Here is a 16,349-nt window from a genome sequence, read left to right as displayed (position 1 = left end):
CAGCATGTATTCTGGACGATGATGACCATGATCTCAATGAAGACATTGCTTCAAGATCATAATCTTGATAATGATATTCGTACAACACTCCTATATGTATATCCATACCTCGTTGTTAAAGAAGATGTAGTAGTGTTGCAACAGAGAAGTAACAGCAATCAATATCTCAGTGGTGCAGCAAAAGATGACCTCAATAAAGACACAGTGATAATCTCGGTTAAGGTGTAGCAATGGTGAAGTCGTAATGATATCAGTGATGCAACAGAGATGACCTCAGTATTGCAGCAGTAACGATGATGATCTCAGCAGTAACGAGGAAGAGGATTGATGTCTTGGTCTTGGAGTGGCCTAGTAGGTCAAGGGTCAAGGTCTTGGTATTCGTCAATTGGAATCTCTATAAGAAGAATTGTGTGCGGGTTTTCCTCTCCAAGAGGGAGAGGTTTTGGCCCTGGCAGAAAGCCAACATCTTGTGTTCTTGTCTCTTGTATTTTGGTAACTGTTTGATGAAGTAAGAAATACACACACTAATGATATCAAGATAAGATTGTGCTAATAAGAAAAAATTAAATACCTCACAAATAGTTATCATGTCAAGAAGAATCTCATTAACTGATTGCCCTAGATTCTTCAACACACACACATATATATAATCAAATCAGACCAAAATGAGTGAACAGAATCCTTTTCCACACTTATGCAAGCACATAAGTTGCAGAGATATGTCATAGAATGTGTGTGGGCTACCCAATCACTCATGCGGGTCAGCCACGTTACAAACAAGAAAAGTCCACGCTAAAAATTCTGCATGTATAATGCAAAACCATACATACATAGTTTGATATTGGAATGTGATTATTACAATTCGGCAATCAATCCAATGGGCCCATAAATCTTTTACCTTAACTAGAAGCAGACCACGAGCTTTATTGTATCAATGTTAAAAATATAATTAGCACTTTTATGTGGATTTCATAAGAATCATCCAAAAGATTCGGTGCTCTGCTTATTGTTCATTCGTTTTTCAATCATGTTGCTCAGATTTTATATGCGGTTGTAAATTGTCACCATAAAATCATCAGCAAATAATATTGAACTCAAGCTACCACAACTTCAAAGCGTCGTTTGGCCAATTTATTTTGAATTTGTGGACCACATGATGTAACCTTTGCCATGTAGCTTGGGTACCACAACCATATCAATATTAAACTTTGTGCAAACCTGACCATGAGACCATAGTTTTAATTTGTAATAAAAAATATTCCCAACATTCGTTTAGGAGCCTTGACCAACTTTTAACTTTAAACAACGTATTTCCCTAACTAAGATGAACAACGAGGCATGCCACATATCGTTAGAAGCGGCACGAGAAGGAGAATCAACTGATGATGGTTATGGGAGCAAATTCATTAATATTCATCCTTAAAATCTTCAATAAGTGCAAGTCATCTAGGGCTTCCCAAGGCTTCTTTTTATTTGAAGGTTAGGATCAATGCAAAACGAGACGAATATTAAGAGCGTTCAAGAACAAGCATTGGCATCAATGGCAACACCATTCAACAATCTCCCCCTTTGTCATTGATGGCAACACATACTCTCCCTGTGATCACTAGTCCCCCTGACTCCATGCCTTTGACCTGATTTCTCTCCCCCTTTGACATCAATGGCAAAGGCTTACTCCCCCTGATGAAATGTCTTCCAGCAACAAGCCTTTCTTCTTTGGCTACTTTTCTCATTTTTCTTTTCTAACTACTTTGCACAACTGATTCCTCATGAGTCCACGAGTCCATCTGAAATTTTGTCTATGACTTTACTTTTCAAACCTGCTACTCCACAAGGCTAACTAAACTACCTACCATGTTGATCATTGTTTTTACTTCTTCACATCTGCCATCTGTCAACTTGTCAAAAGGATAGATCTTCAAAAGTGCAACAGTTGCTACATAGACTCCCCCTCTTCAATGTTCACATGGAATTAACAAGTTGGATTCTTCGTAATAACGTGTGAACTAGCTCTTCGGTCGGATCATCCTAAACCTTAACATCTTCCATTGTAGATTCATCATGACCTTTCAATTTTACAAAACCTAAAAGCATTACTACAAAGACTTGCTCATTCACTTGGTTTTCTTGATTTTTTTCTTCTCCAGACCCTCCTGTACCTGGTGTTAGGGCTAGAAGATTCCATCTCGAACCTGCAATCGCGAGTTATATGACCATAGTTATGGCATTTGTAACATTCAATGTTGGGTCTAAATGATAGAGAAAATGACATACACTTTCTGCTAGCAAAGTCACTTTGAAATTCGTCTTGCAATCCTGCAAACTTGCTTCTGGGGTTTTGATAATGTCTTTGATAATCATCCCTATCATATATTTTGCAATTCCTAGCCATATGCCTAAAGTTAGAACATCAAAAAGAATAACCATTAAACATGCTAGGGTACCTAGATGTGTTGTCTTGTCTTGAAGAAATTCTGAAGTCATTCTTCTTTGGAGGAAGTGCAACCTTTTTTTGATTGCTTCTTGGAGCAGCAACATTTTTAACCTTCTTCTGTCCTTCATTTCGATATGGTTGCTGAGAGATCTTGCTATCAATCTTGTTCTCCAGGTACTTGGAGCTTGTGCCTTCGGGGCAGAGAGCTTCACCTGCTTCTTTTTCCTTTATCTTCAATTTAGCCATGTCATTATTCTTCCTTTCGTCATCCAGTCATTTCTCCTTCCTGAGCTTATCTATTTCAGTTAGGGCAACGTCAAGTTCTTTTTGCTTCTAGGTTAATTCTACCTCACACTTTTGAACTTCACACTTATGTTCTTCTTTGATCCTCTTGGCTTCTTCAAGTTGGGTCTTCAGACAAATGTTCTCTTCTTTCATCTAGTGACAGAGGTCTTCTTTAGGCTTAGATATTTCTTTGAGATAGCAATTTCATGTTCCATTCCATTAATAACATGATCCTTCTTTTTAGCATCCTGATTTCTTCCTTGAGCCTGTTAGTTTCTACAATAGCTACATCAAGTTCTTGTTGCTTTTGATCGACTTCTTCCTTGAGCCTGTGATTTTCTTCCCCTATGTTCTTCAACTCTTTTAAAGCATTTATTAATACCTTTTCCATGTCCGCTTCCTCTTCTCCGTCTTCTTCCTCATTGTCAGAATCTTCCATATGAGAATCTACTTGACTTGAAGCATGATCATCATCATCTTTGTCTTGACCAACATGATCTTGATCTACATGAAAATTTTGAATTCATTACCAAAGATGTTTGGCATATGACCATTGTCCTACATTGGATTTCATAGAATCTAACAGAGCACTTGAGATGATACTCATGGCCTTGGAATTGTATATTCTTGATTCATCGGTAGAGGTATTTCCAGAAACAACAGAATCCTATATATCATATCCAATACCTCTCAAATATGCTTCCATTCTACCTTTCCAAAATACAAAACTTGATTCAATGAATAGAGAAATTGGACCAACCTGTTTCTCCTCGTCAACTGTAATAGGTTCTGAAAATATTTCAATATCAGGGACTTCCTTTGATTCCTTTGAACGCTTGGCGGCTTGCTTCCTTGACTTTCCCATCGTAATTCACCTAAGATCTGCCTTCTAATTGTTCAGTTGCAAGTGAAAGAACCTTGCTCTGATACCAATTGTTGGAAATACTAAGGGGGCTGAATCAGTATTTCTCTTCAATTAGTATTTTTATCTTCATAGAGCATTAATTATCATTAACATTAGATCACATGAATAGTCAAAAACATGATTCAGCAATGCACAAACATCAAGACAATAGACAAAAGATTCTAGGTGGAAACCTTCTGGGAGACGAACCACTGAACGCTTCTTAATATTTGTCTTCAAAAGATTTACACCAATTAGGAAGCTCCAACTTCCAAGATTCTCAGCTCCAACTGAAGGAGGCTCCAACCCCTTGGTTTACAGGCTCCAACCTGAAGGACCCTCCAACACCCTGAGGTTTACCAGCTGCAACTAGAAGGACGCTCCAACAGCCTGGTTTACAGGCTCCAACTCAAAGGATGCTCCAACACCCTATTTACCAACTCCAACTGGAAAGACACTCTAGCGCCCTATGCAGGCTCCAACCTGTCCTAGCACCACCCTGGCACCCTAATTAGTTGGCAGAACATGTTTCACAATTTTCATACTGGATCCACCTATGCTCAATAAAATACACAAGATCAAATAATCTGTTGGCTTCTGTCGTTCTGTAGTACTAGCACAAAGTCTTCAGCATATACAACTTTTGCACAAAACATCAAACCCTAATTGTGAACCCTGGTACACATCCTTTGCTCACTTAGTCCACTATCTCAAACAAGTTTGTCTCTACACAACATCAATACCAAAACCACGTAACTGCCTCTGCTTCCTCTGTCATAACACTTGCTCATCAAATCTGACTCAATTGTTGATATCTGCAACATTGTGAAACCCTAGCACTGCTTAATCATCACACAACCATAAATGACAAATGTCGGTTCATAAACAGTCATAAGATTGTTGCATAACAAATCCACTATCAAACCCTAGCTGCTCTCAATGCTCATATTAGCCAAGTACCCTCTCCTTTCAACAATGCCTGCATACATCATCATCATATCACAGTTGTATTTTCCTCTGCTTGATCCAACTGCCACAGAACTGCTTGTCAATATTACTTTGAAGAAGTCACACCACTACAAACTCTACCCCACATGCACACCCTAATATACTAGCTTCAAGCTGTCTCAACTTATATCTCTGTTACTGGCAACAACACTAATCACTGTCCTTTGTGTCAACATATACTTCAAACCCTGGGCCAATTGCTCATCATCAATACCTTACTTTCATAACCCTAGCAAATGTCATACACTCCAATACTACGTTATACAATCATGCTCAAATTTCTAGGCATTGTTAATACAAAGACATCATACAAATAATGCATCAGCATGGACAAAAGTATCAATACTGACACACAGCCACTGCACTATGCTGTTCTCAACAAGACATTCTCGATAGCAGCACTGTAAAGCCTAATACCTCATAGCCACAATAATCTGCTCAATGGTGTAGACTAAAGCACAAACCCTAAGTCATCTAACATAACTCAGATCAGCCTCTACCCTTGAATGACATCAATTTATACTCACCAACATGTGCACACTGACAAGCCCTAGTAGCTCTGCTTAATCGTACTCCAAGATCAGTAATATACTAATATGTGCTTCAAATCCTAGCAGTAATCAGCATTCATCAACTCTGTCCTCTAGATAAACAAATGTAGGTGTCTTTGGATGATGTCCCAAACTTCAAGTTAGGCCTTTGTATGCTGAAGGTGCCTTTGGCTGCCTGAAGATGTCTTCCTTCTGCTCTTATGCTTCTGTCCTTACTTTTCATTGTTCCTCAAGGATCTTAGATCTATTCTGAGTGAATATACTTCTGCTTCATACTGTGTAGCCTTCAGAAATTTGTTCAATTTACTGTTGTACATTGAGATGCCTAGATAGATGATGGTCTGTTTCCTTAGATCGCAGTATAAGATGCCTTTACAAAGCTTATGCTACAAATATGATATAGATCAAGGCTCGGAATAGGTACAATCAATCAAGGCATTATGTTGTTCAACCATCACTGTTTTGCCTCAAACCTTCACTATATATATATATATATATATATATATATATTCATTCTAATCAGACCAAAATAACTGAACAGAATCAGTTTCCTTAGATCACAGTAAGAGATGCCTTTACAAAGCTTATGCTACAAATATGATATAGATCAAGGCTCGGAAAAGGTACAATCAATCAAGGCATTATGTTGTTCAACCATCACTGTTTTGCCTCAAACCTTCACCACATATATATATATATATATATATTCTAATCAGACCAAAATAAGTGAACAGAATCCTTGTCCACACTTATGCAAGCACAAAGTCCACGCTAAAATTCCGCATGTATAATGCAAAAGTTAAAACCATACATACAGAGTTTGATATTGGAATGTGATTATTACAATTCAGCAATCAATCCAACGGGCCCATAAATGTTTTTACCAGAACTTGCGGCAGAACAGGAGCTTTACTGTATCAATGTTAAAATATAAGCGGCACTTTTACGTGGCTTTCATAAGAATCATCCAAATGCTTTGGTGCTCTGCTTACTATTCATTCGTTTTTCAATCATGTTGCTCAGATTCTTTATTTCATGACAGCTCAAAACATGCGGTTGTAATTTGTCACCATAAAATCATCGGCGAATAATATCCACCTGAAGGTGCCAGGACTTAAAAGCGTCGCTTGGCAAATGATTAATTGATTTATGGTCCATTGAATTCAAGGTAACATGTCCAAGCAATATATTAACCAGCCAATGTGAATATAGGTGTATCAATATCTGAGCGAGTGTTTCGTACTTCAAACAATGCAACCATGGTGCATCAAACTACGCTTGGTCACAGACTTTGGATTAGAGTTTTTGCCACGTGCATGATATATTTATATGTGCCCTGGTGAAGTCATGAAAAGGATGCGACAAATAGAAGAAAAAAAAAATTAAGCTTGGCAGGACTACATCATGTCCAATATATCACCCCGATCGGGGCGGAGAATTGAACCAGTGACTTCACATCAAGGAATGTCTTAACAGAGCACCCTATCACCGTCTATCCAAGACCCCATGGACCACAAATAGAAATATTTGAGGCACAAATTAATCAACAAATAAATCTGTCACTTTCCATTGACAGACCAAAAATTTGCTTTAGCCAAACTTGCATTAGAGCTCAGAAAATAGCCTGTGACAAGCTCGGTTTAAGGCTCGAAGTTGCCTCAGAAAAGCCATGAAAAACCATTTAAAAAATAAAATTTATGCCCAACCCAACAGCTTCAGCCACTGTTCGAGTAGACGTGAATTCTCATAGCCTCAGAACAGTCTACGACTCTACAGAGAATAGATATCAGAGGTGAAGAATAATGTGATCATGGTGAAGTCCAAACTCGAATATATAGTCATGGAGTGGAGCTGACATGGCCATATTTGAACGGGCATCCTTATCTCGATTGCTGATTCGCCGAATATTTGGCAATCAGACGGAATTGACCGCGCCCATGTCCGTCTGATTGCCAAATATTCGGCAAATCAGCAATCGAGAAAAGCTCAGGGTATTTGAACTGACCCCCTTTTTTATTTTTTTAAATATTGCATGAAATAAATAAATAAATAAAAATTTCAAGAGACCTACTGGTCCTTTTTAGCTGCCAAGACCCACTATAAAGCTCAATATATGTAATTCGTTGTTTGTGGACCAAGAATAGTGTAAGCTTTGCCCTACAAATTATTTTGCCAATTTATTTTGGATTTGTGGACCACATAATGTAACCTTTGCCATGTAGCTTGGATACCATATCAATATTAAACTTTGTGCAAAGCTGGCCATGAGACCATAATTTTAATTTGTAAAAAAAATATTCCCAACATTTGTTTAGGATCCTTGACCAACTTTTGGGGTTTTAACTTTAAACAAGCATATTTCCCTAATTGAGATGAACCATGAGGCATGCCACATATCTTTAGAAGCAACATGACAAGGAGAATCAACTGGCGATGGTTATGGGAGCAAATTCACTGATCGTCATCCTTGAAATCTTCAATAAATGCAAGGCATCTAGGATTTCCCACGACTTCTTGTTCTTTGGAGGTTCTGATCAAAGCAAAACTAGAAGAATATTAAGAGCGTTCAAGAACAGACGTTGGCATCAATGACAACACCATTCAACAGTATGAAGTTATTGTCTTTAACCTTGCCTCCTTGCAGATATCCTTCAAATTCTTCTGCAATCTTTGTATACAATATTCCAAATCTAGTTCTGGAATTTACTTTCTAGAAGTTTTTAATAGGCTCCCATTTGCCTCTAACATTTTATAGAGATAAGTTCCTTTTGATCATCCCATGATCCTGAGTATTTATAAATTATTTTATTTATAAGCGAAGGAATATCTCTGTAGTCCTCTACCTTTGTAGGAAATTCCTTCTTCCTACTACATTGCCTTGCACTACAACAGTCTTTAAAAAAAAAACCTTTATTATAACAGAAAATTCGAAGAAATTACCAAGAATACAACCATATATATATATATATATATATGTGAGAAGGAGAGGAAGATAAATACTTATCTTTCAATTGTTAGCTTCTTTAAATGAAGAAATCCTTTGACTTCTTTAGAGGTGGCTTTACATCATTCTCTTCTTCATTGACATTGGCAGTAGAAGCTTGCTCTTTTTCCTTCCTCTTTCTTTCAGGGCATTGTGATGCATAGTGACCAAGATTATGACAGATGAAGCATTTAACCTTCGATATGTCTTTCTTCTTTTGATCCAATCTTTTTGGATTTCTTTCATCAAATTTTGCAATGTTCCTCCTATCAAATCTTCCAAAGTTACTCTTATCAAATCTTCCAAAGTTATTTTTATCGAATTTTCCAGGATTCCTTCCTTCTTTCCCTTTCTTTGTACGAGCAGCAAGGGCTTGAGTTTCTTCATTCTGAGGTTCATTTTTAGCCAACAACCTAGTTTCTTCTTGAATACAATCATCCCATAGTTCATCAAATGATGGCAGTTTTCCACGTGCAGATTCCTTGAATAAATGGTTCCCATGATGAAGGAAGCCATTTAGACCAACTGTAACTAATTCTACATCTTCAATTTTCTCTTCAATGGGTACAAGTTCATCTTTGTCCTGAGTTATTTTCATAAGATAAGAGGTAACAGAATCTGATTTAGTCATTTTAATATTGCGAAGATGACTCTTCAAGGCTAATTTCCTGTTAGTATTGTTGCTTGCATATAATTTTACTAGAGCATTGTACATCGCTTTGGCAGTCTTTAGACATTTAACATGAGGATCAAGTGGTCTTTTATGAAGCCTACAAGAATTCTCTTTGCTTTGGCTTCACTCTTTTTGTACTTTGTTTTTTTCCTCAACTCCCTCTGGTTCTGGAATATCTTTCTCTACATGTTCTGAAGGTCATTTTCCTCCAAGATGAGAAGTACTATAGTTTTCCAAGATTGATAGTTGATTGCACCTTCCAACATGTCTTCAATAGGTGTGTATCTTCTCACTGTAGAAACAGATATATATACTAGGCCAAAAACTTCAAGGTTCCCAAACAATGCCATTGATTTCTTGAAACTTCTTTTCTTGTGATGTATCCTTTAATTCTTTGTAAATGCTTCAGGATAGGCCACAGAAAAACTTCAATTATATTTTAAGCCTTCAAGAGATGTCGAGAGTATACATTCAATTCCATCCAGTTCTGTTAGGTCACAGATAGAAATTGGCTTCAAGATTTTGATGAGATCCTAATCCAAGACATCCTTCAATTTCTAGAGCTGAAGAGATCGTAGAACCAATCTTGAATAATGTTGCACATTTGCATCTTTAAGAGCCAAAGATTAAGGCAGCAATGCATAGATATATGATGCCCTAACCGTTTAAACTGTTAGAATTGTTCACAAGAAATTTGAAGTGACGCCGCATCTAAAATTTACCAGCGATAGGACACCTTCCTATAAGACAAGGATTCAAGAGCTCAGATCCTTCTTTTAGTGACTGCAGCCCTTAACTGTAGGGTTATCACATTGGTTTCAGGCTTAAATACTCTTTGTTGGTTCTGCAAAGATGGTGAATTCTTTAGAGCAAGGTCGAGAAACCTGAAACCACAAAAATTACACCTTCGTTGTCTTGTAAAACTGAATGCCCTAGAGGGCCGTGTAGGTGTGCTATTTGAATCTTTAATGGCCCAGAATTTCAATCATCAACCTGCAAGAATTCATACCCAAACGAATCCTTCACCCAAGCCACAAACAAAAACAAAATCATATGCCAAAAACCCTTCTTCAATCCAGAGTCAATTGATTCAACAATATTCCCACAGGGCCACAGGGAAATTTAGATCTCAAAATACTAGAGAATAATCGTTGAGTTCATATTTTGGAGGAGAAACCTCGTCCTATTTATAGACATTTGAAGAGGCTTCAAAAGACGCAACGAGCTTCTAATTTGGAGGGAGGAATATAATAAAATTTGAATTGTTTTGAAAGCTTCAAGCCCAAGAAATCAAGTTTTAATTTTTAACTTGAATCAAAAACTCCTCATGGCTTATTGCCTCAAAAATTTAATCTTTGAAACCCTTCATGAATCATTTTGTCCACGATATTGACAAAAAACTTTACTTCCTTGATTTGACTAATGAGATGGCCAATAATGGAGGGCCACATCACCATCCATTCAGGGTTTGTACCCACAGATTGGGTCCTTTGACTTCAAACAATCATAACTCCCAAACCATGAAGGCTCCCATGGCGTGCCACATGCCACTGGAAACAGCTTGTTAAATTGGCAACTAGGGCCAAACTCCATATGGGTCAGCTTATTTATTGTAGCTGATATTTTTATTGAATCCCTCTCGTCGAGAGGTGTAGGATTGATCCAAAGATCATCCAATTCCGATAAGTATTTATGGAGATATGAATTTATTTTGTTTATGAAATTATTATCAAGCCGACCAACTATTATGTAGGCTCTAGAAGCCCAACCGACGTGTCTATTCATCATCCTCATTTTGGTATAAATAGATGAGGATTTGATATCATTTGTACACATTCTTGAGGTGATCTCCTCTCCACGTCTTGGGTTTTTGGAGGAGGAGAAAACCAAAAGAATGTGCTGGCCTAGAAGAAGCCCTAGCTGCAGATAAAGCTCTAATCACAGTCAACGAGTTACCCTCAAAGTGATGCCCAAAATTCGTGTCTATGAAATCATCTATTCGCAGGCAATGATACAAAGCAGCAAGATATTCACAAGTGAAAATATTCGGATGGTTTCACTATAATAAGGATTCCACGCAGACATGGAAACTCATGCACAACAATGGAGATATATCGCACAACATTCAAAGGGATACATATATAGATAGCCACAGTACATACAACCTAATACGATGTGACACTATCTACGCAGTTCATATATGTTGTTCTTTACGCAGAGCTGAAAGATTGATACGTAGTCATGGTGACACTATATACGCAGTTCATATATGTTGGTCTTTACGCAGGGCTGAAAGATTAATACGTAGTCATGGTGACACTATATACACAGTTCATATATGTTGTTCTTTACGCAGGGTTGAAAGATTAATACGCTGTTCATATACGTTGACACATATACGTTGTTCATACGCAGAGCATAGGGTCATGATAATGAAGCCGCAGTAAGTAACAAAGCTGCTGTCAAGGTAAAGGAATCCACAGTTGGGCATGGTGCAGTCATGGCACACAGAAATCGCTGACACTCAATGTATGCGGATTTCGTAGCATAGAAGGGTATGGTGCAGTCATGGCACGTAGCAAATTGTTGACACTCTCGATGTATGTGGATCCGGCAACATAGATCCACGAATAGAGAATCTAGTCACATAGTTTCATGAAGACTTATTCATGGAGACAGTTAGCAGTCTATGGAGACTCTATATGATGCAGGTCATGGAGACATCAAAGAACTGTCATGGATATACACAGTCATGGAAATATACATACGCTGTTGTACACAGTCATAGACATATGTTGTAGTAGACAGTCATATATATAATGGAACGCTGTCAACAGGGATTATATACTGTGTTCAGAAAGTGATATTGCTTAGGCATATAAACCGGTGGCATAGAGATAAGAACGTTGTGTGATCTGGGCACATATATATAATGCAGTCTTGGGCAGCAACATGATATATTGTAGATGGGCTGTGCAACGAATACATGGAGCATGGGCAGCAGCATGATGGGTAGCACTATGAGATCATGTGCATGGGCAGCACAATGATACATTAGCAGGGGCAGCAGCATGATGATGATGCACATTAGTTTGAGCAAGATCATGGACATGGACAGCCGCATGATGTAGTATGCAGTGGTGCAACTAGAGAACCAGATGCAGCATGATGATAGGTATCAGTTGAAGCAAAATGTCTTCAACTGATCTCATCGTTATAGGAAATGATCTATGCTTAGATCTAGATAAAGTCAAAGTGTTGACTTCTGTTGTAAATGTACTCTCTCTCTCTCTCTGCTGAATTTTGAAGATAAAAGAAGATTTGATCAAAGGGTTTCCCCACACATTGTGGGGTTTGTCCCTGGCTTGCGCCATATCTTGTGTCCTCTTGCCTTGGCTTGTTTTCTACGATTTATAGTTATGTTCTATCTGCAGTTTATCTTAATGCTGATGTGATTGCTAACTATGAAAATTTAAATAAATTGCTCTAGCATAGAACATACCTAATCTTAACACAGCTCGATGGGGAGAATCCAACAAGAATGATCTGGATTTAAGACATCATGAATTGCCAAGTCATTTTGGTCGACAAAAGCGGGGCATCTCCTGGTGCTGCTTGGGTTGACATCAATGACAACCACATATCAACATTGAGTATGGATTGAGCTATGTCCGAGGAGATGGAGCGAAGCTATTGGGTTATATGGATGCTGACTGGGTTGGTAGCGTAGTTGACAAGAAAAGACTGCAGGTTGTTGTTTCAGCTTGGGATCTAGAGTTGTTTCTTGGTTCAGCAAGAAACAAAAATTAGTTGCATTGAGTTCTGCAGAGGCTGAGTACATGGCAGCCAGCTTCGCATAATGTGGGACCATTTGGGTTCAGAAGTTACTCTTGGGGCTGTTTGATCAAGAGTTGGATCCGATAGTGATACATCGTGACAATTAGAGCTACATCAAGCTCTCAGAAAATCCAGTGTTTCATGACAAGTCAAAACACATAGAAATCAGGTATCACTTCATTTAGGACTGCGTGCAGAAGGGGACAGTGAAGCTACAATACGTACCTACAAATGAGCAGGAGATAGACATCCTCATGAAGGCCTTGATGAAAAGCAAGTTCATCTTCTTCAGAGATAAACTGGGGGTGATGCAGAACGCTTTCCTTGCTAAGAGGGAGTGTTAAATTTCGGTAGCTCGACCAAGTGATTCTGCATAAACTTAGTGTCCAGCCTGCAGAAGATGTCTGACAAAATTTCCTAGCAAAGTGACTTTTAAATTTTTCTAAGCACATTAATTAATTAATCTTAAAGATCTTGAGATCATGATTTATGAAGAGACCGTGAATTACGATGATGATTTCATTAATCACGAAGCTGACTTCGTGAATCACCAGTCAAAGTAAAAATTATAAAAGTAATTGCTTGAGGAGATCTTGGCATGCATTCCAAAGGCAGCACACACTTCAAGGAAGTTGGCATGCATGCCTAGGAGCAGCGAGTGAGGAAAAGGCAGTATGCAGATCAAAGCAGCCAGGCATGCAAACTGAGACAGGCCACACGTGTAAGAGGGCTGCACAAGGATCTGTGCACAGAAATCAAGGAGCGTGCAGTAGCACACATATCGATGCAATGTTGGAACACAGATCAGGGCAGCAGTTTGGCACACAGACCTGGGCATTGTTGGCGCACAGACCAAGGCAGGAGATTGCTGATTGGCACACAAATCTAAACAGATTTGTTTGGCTTCATGTCCAAGACACTGGCACAGGTTTTGTAGCTGTAATAAATTTCTGATTTTCCTCTGCGAGCTGATATAAAAACAAACACGAATGTTGGCTTCCCAAGTTGGGTTTTCAAGGTAAAAAGCTGTGTCAAAATTTAATGTGCTTGATTTCTATTTCCGCTGTGTACATCTGTTAGAAGCTCGGCAATATTTCCTGTGCATGAATTCAGATTTGAGTTTTTTGCAAAAATTAAATTCTGGGTATAAAAATTTATTGGGAAATTAAATCGTTTTGCTGGGTTTCAGAAAAACTAAAAGAGCACGAGGTTCTCCCTCATTGATAGCATCCAGAGATAGGGTTGAGGAAATCCTACCATCTTGGACAACTGCTCCATAAGACCTTTTATTGGTTTTAGTGTATGCAGCTTTTCTTTCAAATTCTGCCTCAGCATTTCAGGCATAGTCAAAAGCTGTTTTCAACTTTTAACTTTCAAGTTCATCTTTCTATCAGAGAAATATACAGAGAAGTTTCTGATTTTTGTCCCTATAGTCCAGATTCTGGCTGTCGGATCATACCAATACCCCTGTGACCTGGGAAATTTACAAAATGTAATTCTTTTATTTTGGGGAAAGAAAAAAATTATGCCTTCTTCTCTTTGGAAAAAAGAGACAAAATATCAATCCAGAATCCACATGTGTACATGATAAGAGAATCAAGATTATGAAACATTTTAAACCAAAATATAGATTACAGATTTTGGGAAAGTGGGGCATAATAGAGCATAAATGAAGATAGCATAACAGATACAATAAAAATCGGGACTTCATTTAATGTATATGGGCCAAAAATTCCAGTACGTTCTATTGCTGAAAATTCATAGTTTCTACATCAGTGAATCAAGGATAGTTTCTATACAACAACATAATTCACCTAAAAACAAATTAAAAATACGATAACCTAAATTTTAAACAAGAGATAAGCCCATGTATACTTGTAGATAGCTCCTTTCCTATTAAATAAGGAAATACATCGTATGAAAATGCCTCATAAAGAAGATCACAATATAGCCTAAATGTGGTATGATTTTATTTCAATTGAAGTTAACTAAGCTACAACTACACGTTTAGGAACAGTGATAATCACACCAAATACAAGTAGAGTTAGAAAAAAATTACATAACAAAGCCTTAGCTCTCGTTACTAATTCTACAGCTTAAATGTCTATTGATTCTTTGAGGAGTATGTTTATAATGCACTAAATGTCTATTGATTCTTTGAGGAGTATGTTTATAATGCATTAGTCTAGGGTATTCATCTACTAATTTGGCAGAAACGGAAGGATTGGTCATTAGTATGAGTCACTATCAAGTTGGGAACGCCACAATGACCATAGAAGCAGATTTAAAAGGCAACACAGATTTGATTAAGCATTATATCGAATGACAGAATAGAATATATATCTGGTGAGGTTGTTGAAGTAATCATCTTTGTCTATATGCAATTATGGATAATATGGTCATAGATTGTTTTCCAATACTGTAGGTTTGGTGTTTCCAAGAATTAGTTTAAATGCCCAAAGTGTAGTCATCACTATATTAGAATGAGAAGAAAATTATAAATAATAAAGACTTGGAAAGGCTGTTTCAAGACCGAAGGTTCTTGAAATGATTGAAACTGTTACACCTCACATCATATGAGGTTCCACATTGTGATTTTCATCACACTGATAGAGTTTTTTGCTGGTTCCTTGGAGCTTTTAGATTGCCTTGGGGAAGACATTTTCATTGAGCTTCTTCTCCTTGCCATTTCAGGTCTTTGGCCTTGGGGAGTCTCCTCGTTTATCCTTGGTTGGAGGATTATGCTTGCTGGCTTGCCAGTCTTCAAATATGTGTTCGCCATTTTGATCATCCCTTGGTTGCATATTTGATGGTTGTGCAGCATGTTATTTTATTTTGGTGTTGTTGATATGCTTATCCTGGATATGGATAATGGTTCTACCCCCAAAGGGGTTAGACAATGGTGTTAGGAGCTAAATGTTTCATGACGTTGTTTTAGTTTCCAAGTGACTTTTGCGTGGTATGTTGATTTGATGATTTAGTTTGTCCCTAGAAGGGGCTGTTTTACATGGTCCTCTTGTGCTGATGCGTGGTAGGGACACACTTGATGCTCAATGAAGATAACACTTTTCTCTTGTCCCCTTCTCTTATGATGTTGATGTGGTTAGACAGATGTGTTGTGTTAGTGCACTTTGCATTGGTGGGATTTCCTTAAGTGATATGACTTGACATTTGTAACATTGCTAGCATCACCCAGATGGAGATGTGTTCAAGGATGTCAATGCCCTTATTGATGTACTTTTTCCTAAGTTAGATTTGGGGGAATGGGGAAGGTACTACATAAATCTGTAACGATCAAGCATTTATCTATGGTTTGATGAGGTATTAATCATGATATAGTCCTTTGGTGGTGCACCCTAGGTTTAAACCTAGGTGGAGTTTCTATTTTGTCATTGTGTTGTTATCATGGAGGTCTTTCCTTGGAGATACAACTTATTTCCATGGTACAACATTTGTCGGACCACCTCTCATTGGTGCACATGCTCATGTTGTCTTAATATGTTGGTGACAATTATGAGGTTGTCCTATAGTTTTATTTCCGCGTTAACCTTTGTGCACACATATTGATGTCGATTTAACCATTTAATAGTTAAATTGATCCATTTTATCTCATTCGAAGTTGATAGCTTGAGATCCCTACTTTTTTTTGTATTGGGAGAATCGATAGACTTGCC

The 16,349-nt window shown here is 37.9% G+C and overlaps 1 protein-coding gene across 9 annotated transcripts in view; it reads right to left on the bottom strand.

The window, feature by feature from the left end:
* The window catches only part of LOC149139384 (uncharacterized), a 37,751-nt gene that overhangs the window by 8,884 nt on the left and 12,518 nt on the right, over positions 1-16,349 (bottom strand). Inside the window, exon 4 of one of the 9 annotated variants that reach the window (XM_089453365.1) lies at positions 13,844-14,149. The exons of the other annotated variants lie outside the window; for them this stretch is intronic. The gene's annotated coding sequence lies outside the window, so the exon portion shown is untranslated. Of the gene's footprint in view, positions 1-13,843; positions 14,150-16,349 lie in introns of those variants that run through there. 9 annotated transcript variants of the gene reach the window in all.

Source organism: Pinus tabuliformis, chromosome X (assembly GCF_031772625.1).
Source record: "Pinus tabuliformis cultivar Carrire ecotype Pingquan chromosome X, CPIR1, whole genome shotgun sequence".
Classification (NCBI taxonomy): Eukaryota; Viridiplantae; Streptophyta; class Pinopsida; order Pinales; family Pinaceae; genus Pinus; species Pinus tabuliformis.
The sequence above is the reverse complement of the archived record's forward strand: the minus strand, read 5'-3'. Positions and strand labels throughout refer to the sequence as shown.